The sequence below is a fragment of the Nannospalax galili genome, unplaced genomic scaffold (genome assembly GCF_000622305.1).
Source record: "Nannospalax galili isolate Female #2095 unplaced genomic scaffold, S.galili_v1.0 scaffold1082, whole genome shotgun sequence".
In the NCBI taxonomy this organism is placed as follows: Eukaryota; Metazoa; Chordata; class Mammalia; order Rodentia; family Spalacidae; genus Nannospalax; species Nannospalax galili.
Window position 1 is genome coordinate 97240 of NW_008348580.1, and position 8420 is coordinate 105659.

Genomic DNA, 8420 nt, shown 5'->3' on the forward strand with positions numbered 1-8420 from the left:
CAAAAAGAAATTGAAAAGGGAAGAGCCATGCAGAGTTTTGTATTTGTGATGCCTGGCTAACAGTAGCTACTTGTGTCTTAGAGCCAGACAGTCTAGACTCTTTAAGCAACAAGAGCCAGCCTCACTAAAGACACTTTTAATTTAGTTCAGACTCAAGAAAGGTCCTTTCTCAAGAAGGGCTTTCTTCCCCTACTCCAGATTCACTCTGAACAAATGACCCCCCTAAAAAGAGAAGCAAATAAATAATAACAACAAACAGAATTTAAATAATACCAAGCTATCTGCCATGCATGATCTGTATGCTAGCACAAAACTCAGTGCTTTTCAAGAAAGAACAAATTACAGATTCTCAAGTATTATCAATAATATCTAAAATAAAAATTATTACATATGGAAAATCAGGAACATATAATGCATAAAGGGGTAGAGAAAATGTCAGTAGAAACAGATATCAGAATAATTAGATTTAAAAATAACTGTCATAATCATATTTAAGAGTGTTAAGGGGAAATGAACACATAGAAATCTCAATAGAGGGAATAGAGTTGCATCATTGGTTAAGAGTGTCTCTGCTATCTCTGCTGAGATGTGTGCAGACAGCCTGAAAGTGCCTGTTCTTGTTTCCCTCTGGCATAGGGGCTGAGAACTCAGCAGACCACCTGAGAATCCCAAAATCAGGCCTCCCCTTAGTGTCTTCCAAAATTTTGCTTTGAGTTACCATTAGTAAGGGTCCAAACCTTAGAAGGAAGCCCGAGTGTACTTGACTGGAACCTGACTTCAGCTTCTGTAGGTGCTCGTGAGTAGCTGATCTGAAGCCATCAGTTCCCCCCAAAATAAAACCTGAGACAACCTGAAACCTGTACCAACCAGCTTAATATAACCAACAGAAAAGGACCAAGGCACACCAATAATACAAACAGAAGCATACTTCAACTTAATTCTCATATCAGAATCACAAAAAGGACATGCCAAAATCACAGTGAAAAAATACTAAAATGGAAAGCCAAAACACTGTGTCCCCACCAAACTCCCCCAATCCCATAGAAGAGTTCTACAAAAAGAACCCCCTAGAGATAACCCAGGACACAGAATTTAAAAGAACAATCATAAACATGATAGAAGAATTCAACGAATTTAAGAACACACAAACAAATCAAAGAACTAAAAGAAATAGGGATAAACTTCTGACTGAATTCAGGGAAGAGTCAGAAACATTGAGGAAAACTCAGGCGCAGAAATGAAGAAGGAAGTGCAAAACTCAATAAGCCAACTTGAAACAACAGGGGAAAGCCTCACCACTAGGATGAACGAAATGGAAAACAGAATATCAACACTGGAGGATAAAGTTGAAGAATTGGACCAGTCATGCAAAGATTATGGAAAAATTTTAAAACCACAGTAATGGACTATGCAGGTGATGTGGGACACCATGAAAATACCAAATCTATGTATCATAGGCTTAGACAAAGGAGAATTTCAGGTTAATAGTATTGACCAGATCTTAAACAGGATTGTAGAAGAGAATTTCCCAAAATTAAGGGAAGACATCCCCATACAAATACAAGAAGCACGTAGAACACCATATAGACAGGACCAGAAAAGAAATTCCCCGTAACATATCATAGTAAAAACACTAAATGTACAGAAAAAAGAGAGAAGACTGAAAGCAGCAAAAGAAAAACAAGTCGCATACAAAGGAAAGCCCCTCAGAATTACAGCTGACTTAACAATGCAAACTATGAAAGCCAGAAGAGCCTGGACCATGGTATTTCCAGTTCTACATGACAATAGATGCCAGTCCAGTGTGCTTTACCCAACAAAAATGTCTATTAGAGTTCAGGGGGAAAGAAAAATCTTCCATGACATAAATAGCCTGAAAGAATATATGTCCACAAAACCAGTCCTTCAAAGACTACTTGAAGCAATACAGAGAGCAAAGAAACAACTATACCCCAGGGCAATGAAAGAAACTAAATAAAGGTATAATTGTGGAAACATAAAATTAGACAGAGTGTGAACAGTTATCAAAATGATGGCAACCAACACATCTTTCAATAATAATTTTAAATATCAATGGACTGAATTCCACAGTCAAAAGACACAGGCTAGTGGAATGGATTAAGAAACAAAATTCATCTTTTCGTTGTCTACAAGAGACCCATCTCACCTTCAAGGACAGGCACTACCTTAAAATGAAAGGATAGAAAAGAATATTCCAAGCAAACGGCATGAAGAAACAAGCAGGAGTTGCAATCTTAATATCTGACAAAATAAACTTCAAAGTAAAACTAATCATAAGAGATAAAGAGGGTCACTTCATTATAATCAAAGGAACAATTAACCAAGAAGGTATTACAGTCATGAATATATATATATATCAAACTCTGGTGTACCCAAATTTGAAGCCGACCACTTGGGTGAGAGGGGCGACTGTCTTTCCCTCTGCCTACGGAGTCCCTTGGGGTTCGAGGCTTGTGCTCTCAGTGTACATGCCTACCCAACACCTTTCTATATACCAATAACAAGTAATTCGAGAAAGTGTACCTGGAAACCCTTCCATTCACAATAGCATCAAAAAATATCTAGGAATATACTTGATCAAAAACATTAAATAGCTCTACAATAAAAAATTAAATCTTTGAAAAAATTTAGAAGGAAGGAAGACACCAGGTAAGAGAAGGACCTCCCATGGTCACGTATTAGATGAAATAACGTTGTGAAAATGATCCTTACCAAAAGCAATCTATAAATTCAATGCAATCCCAACAAAAACCCTCAGAACACTCTCAAAAAAAATTGAAAATAAAAACCCTAAAAATCATATAGAATCACAAAAGACCCTAAAGAGCCGAAATAATTCGGAGCACAAAGAGCAACGCTTTGGGGGGGCGGGGCGGGAGATCACGATCCCAGATCTCAAGCTGCATTACAAACATGAGTCCATGCAGTTTCAGCCACCTGATATTTGACAGGGTGCCAAGAACACACACTGGAGGAAAGGCAAATGGTGCTGGCAAAACTGGATCTCCACCTGTAGAAGAATGAAACTTGCACAAAAGTCAAATCCAAATGGATCAAAGATCTGAATGTAAAACTGGAAACTCTGAAACTATTAGAAGAAAATATTGGCAATAACCTACAAGATGTAGGTGTAGGAAAGGGTTTTCTAAATCAGACAGAATTTGCTCAAGAATTAAGGAATTAGAGTTAACAATCAACAAGTGGACCTCATTAAACTAAAAAGCTTCTGTGCAATCAAGAAACTGAAGAGAAAGCCCACAAAGTGTGTGTCGGGGGGGGGAATCTTCATCAGTGACACATCTGACATAAGTTTAACATCCAGAATATATAAAGAACTCAAGAAAACAAAGAAATAATAAAGAAAATGACTGAATTAAAAGATGAGCTAAAGATTTAAGCAGAGAGTTCTCAAATGAAGAAGTAAAGATGGCTAAGAAACATCGTGAAAGTGTTCAACATCATTAGTAATTAGGGAAATGCAAATTAAAACCACCTTAAGGTTTCACCTTACCCTAATCAGACTGGATAAGGTCAAGAGAACAAATGATACCAAATGCTGGCGAGGATGTGGAGAAAGGGGAACACTCATCCACTGCTGGTGGGATTGCAAACTCATGCAGCCCCTATGGAAAACAGAGTGGAGAAGTCTTAAAAAACTAAAAATGAACTTGCCATATGACCTTGTTATACCTCTCCTTGGCATATACCCAAAGGACTCATCCTATTGCAGAGACACTTATACAACCATGTTTGTTGCTGCTCTTTTCATAATAGCTGAGAGATGGAAGCAACCTAAGTGTCCCTCAACTGAGTGGTTAATGAAAACTACAGTTTCATGTGTAGTGGCACATTTACACAATGGAGTTCTACTCAGCAGTAAAAAAACAATGAAATAATGAAATTTGCAGGTAGATGGATGGATCTAGAAACTGTTATACTAAGTGAAGTAACACAGACTCAGAAAAAACAAAAGACATATGTTGTCCCTCATTTGTGGGATCCTAGCACCAAATCCTTATAAGTGAGTGTATATCCTGATGCAACTACAGGGACCAAGAATATGGAAGGGAAACAGGGAGGTAAAGGGAAAGAAGGAACCCGAGAGAGAAAAATAGTAGGATAAAGGCATTACTGAGGGGGAAATATCTAAAAAGGAAATATTTAACGGGAGAGAGAGAGGAAGGGCTGTATAAAGAACTATGGGAATAAAGGGAAAAAGATTCTCCAGATACAGAGGGAAAAAAGCCTTAAAGACCCCTATGGGGAGGGAAGAAAGCCCTTCCAGAAGCAATAGGGTTGTTAAATGAAAATCCCAGTGCCAGGGGTGGGTTGCCTCCCTGTGAGATGTTGGCCTGAGGGGCCCTGGAGGTCCCCAAACAATAAAGGCCATTGCCAATAATGTTGGTTGTATACTGAAAGTGGATGGAAGGACCCTACTGTTGAAGACACAGTTTCCTGTGTGCACAGGAGAGGGAGAAATCAAGCTTGGACTAGACTGGATTGCTACTGGATGGGTGGCTTTCATGGTGCCAGAAGGCACTGTGCAGATGACTGGGGAATAATTGCCACTATAATTCTGCTCAGACCCCCATGTGTTTCACTACCAACATACCAAACAAGATGTTCCTGCTGGTGCAATAGTGTATGTACAACCAGCAAATTTTTTATTGGATATAATGCCCACTTCTAGGGGTGGAACACATATCTGATGCTGTAGACCAGGCCGACCCCATGTGGCAGGGGAGAATATAGGCCCCAATGGGAAGCCACTGCAATTGTTTTGTTAGATGGAGGTAACGCACCTGCTAAAGTACCATCCAAGTGTTTGTGTTTACAACCATAGGTTAAGTTATTATAGCAGCCACTGTTTAGATGGTCTTCCTTCTTGCTGTGTGTTTTTACAGTAAATGGAGTTCTACTGAAATAGGCCAACATCCCATTGAAATCTGATGATGCAGAGACCCGAAAGTTCAGTGCCTTACCACAAAAGGAGGAAGATCACCCCACACCTACCACCCCTCTAAGACTTAGGAACTTTTGCAGAAGAGGTTGGCAGAAAGAATATAAGAGCTGGAGGAAGGGGTGGAGTGTCAAATAGAAGTGTCCTCTGACCACTATGCCAGGAAGCTATAGTCACACCTCCTTCCCACTTTCATCAAGAAGTCGAGGGGGGAGTCAGTTACTCCTCCCACCCAATCAGTCAACTTTAGCTACATGTGGGGGAGGGACTAAGGATAAATAAGCCAAGAATGCCAGGAGGCAGCTCTCTCACCATTTTTTTTTTGCTGCTGTCAGGAAGTCACAGGATCCATATTTGAGTATGGACTTTCCAATGCAGCCATAAATGGGGGTTTCCCACTCCTCTGTAAATAAACCCCCACAGTATGCTCTGTTTTTAAAAAAGAAAATGATAGGTGTTTGGATATATAGATGAGAGGGATCTGAGTAGACTACAAGTGGATGGACTTGCACTGGGGAAGGTCTGGGGACACTGACTTGACACAGAGGGCCTTAACACCCAGAACAGAGTGTATGGGTTCAGTGGGGGAGGCTATGGGAGGGTGCTGTTGGGGACAGGGCTATAAAGATGATTCAGATTGTTTGAGATATTCTATTTGAAATAGAACAAAATTTAATAAAAACAAATTTTATAAAAATGATGGTGACTCCCACCAAGGTCACATGTCTAAGGAAGGACAGAAAAGAAATCTGAAGGGCTGTAGATCCTAAAAGCTGCCCCCCAAACCTCCCCTTTCAGCAGTACTGACTTGTTTGTCTCTAGATGAAGATTTAAGCTTCTGCAGAATTGCTGGTGCTTATGTTTCCACAGAGTGCACTCAACCTCCTTCTTCTGAAGCCTTTGTTTCTGATTTAACAAAACAAAGTTATGTCTAACAGCCTTTCTATAAACTTATGTCTGTCTATCACATAAACTCTCAAGGCAATCTCTGAATTTAATGACTAAAGGACTTACATTACTTTTTTAAAGTAATTTTAGTGTAAAATATAAGGTTATTTTATTAATAAATCCTAAATGCCATCTCAGTGAAACACTGGCATAGATCTTCCCTTTGAAAGTATATCCTTTTACATTTCTATGTCATTAAATAAATACAGTTTATTGGATTAGCATCCTAGGAAACAATTGTGATTCATCAAAACTCAAATGAATTAATGTAGTTATATATGTATATATGAAATAAAAAATTGAATATATATGCTTAAATGTTATATTATGGGGAATTACTATTATGATACTGGCAATCAAACTTATAATCTTTTTCATGCAAGGCAAGTGCTCTACCATTGACCTACATCTTGGGTCCTGGAATACACTTCATCATATATAATAAATGTCTGGTTTTGTATTTGGAAAAAGAGTGTGTCTGCTCTTGCAGAGAACCTAAGTTCCATTCTTAGCATCTGCTTCCTGTGGCTCACAGCCACCTGAAACTCCAGCTCCAAGTGAATCTCATGCCTCTGGCCTCTGTGGGCACCTGCACTCACATGTGTGCATGTACGCATGTGTGTGTATGTGTGTGTGTGTGTGTGTGTGCCATCATTAAAAATAGAAGTCTTAAAATTTTCTGTAGACTAATGAAAAATCTTATAACTGAAATATCTAAAGTGATAATTGGATGATCTGAATGAAATATTGGATACCGCCAATCCAAATTACTTTATCCAGCAAAACTATCTGTCATGACTGAAGGAGGAAAAAAAGCTTTCCACAATAAACACAAACTAAAGGAATTCATGATCACTAAGACAACACTTGAGAATACGCTTGAAGGAATTCTTTAAACTGAAGAAAAGATAAATACATTCAACCATGCTAGAACAGTAAACAAGTGACGAACAGGCAAACACCAAACACTCTAAAATCAAAAAAATGAAGGGAATACACAATACGCACCTTTCAATAACTTTGAATTTTAATGATCTTAATTCCCCTATCAAAACACACAGACTAGCAAACTGGATTTAAAAATAGGATTGATAGGACTGCAAAGTTGCTCCAATGGGTAAAAGCACTTGCTAAGCAAGCACAGAATTAAAGTTTGGGTGTGACAGCATGCACCTGTAATTCCAGCACTATGGGAGGAGGAGACAGGAGGGTTTCTGGGGGTTTTCTGACTGCCAGCCTAACTCCAAGTTCAGTAACAGACTGTCTCAAAAGAACAGAGCAAAGAGTGCTAGAATATGATATCTGATATTCTCCTCTGACCTCTATGAGCACGGTCAGAGGTACACACATGCATGTGCATAATTACACACACACACGAGAGAGAGAGAGAGAGGAGAGAGAGAGAGAGAGAGAGAGACTCCTGTCCTTCAAGAGGTGGGTAAAGGTGGTGGTCAGTAGTCCTGGGCTTTGTTCCTTGACTTTGCAAGTGCTCCTGTGTAACTGTTAATCTTTTAATTTTGTGGTGTGTGTGTGTGTGTGTGTGTGTGTGTGTGTGTGTGTGTTCATGCACCCGTGGAAGCAGAGGTCAATGTCAGTTGCCTTTATCATGCACCGACTTTATTATTTATTTATTTATTATCTATCTGAGACAAGCTCTCCCTCTGAAGTGGACCTTGCCGTTTCTGCTCGGCTGGCTGGTTAACCGGCTCTAGGATCTGCCTGTCTTCACCTCTCACCAGTGCTGGGGTCGCGGGCCTTGTATGGCCATACCCGACTTTTTCAAAGTGTAAATTTTTTTACTTGTATGTATATGTGCATACATATGTGCAGGTGTCTTTAGAGCTCAGAAGGGAGAGTCAGACCCCCTGGAGCTGGAGTTGAAGTGGTTATGAGCCACCGTATGGGTGCTGGGAACCCAATTCCCATCCTTTGCCAGATCAGCAAAGACTCTTACCCATGAGCCACCTCTCCAGCGCCACAGCTGGATTTTACGTGGGTGCTGGAGTCCCAAACTGAGGTCCTCATGATGCATGGCGAACCTTCTACCCACTTAGCCACCTCCCCAGCTCCTGTGATCATCAAAGCATACAACTTATGATGTAAAAACTAGTACACCGGGGAAAGGAATTGTGAAAACTAATCAATCTGAAAGAACAGAAACGGAGGCCGTGGGCACGATGGTGACCCGCCTTCCCAGCAGCCCCGCTCCGCTCTGCAGTCCCTGCATGATGGCGTATGCCCACCACCCAGCAGCCCTGTTCCACTCAGCACTCCCTAGCGTTGGCGCCCAGGCCCATGGTGACTAGAGACGTTGTGTTCTGTGCAGGCCTTTCCAGATTTCACAGACTCTCTGGAGGTGAGGGGTGGCGGGTATGATGGGTGATACAAACGGAACCCCCTTTTAGGATCCAAGAGTGATACAATTTGGATGCTGACCTGGAAAGTATTCCAAACTCAGTGACTTATGACAACATAAATCCAGCACTGGGGA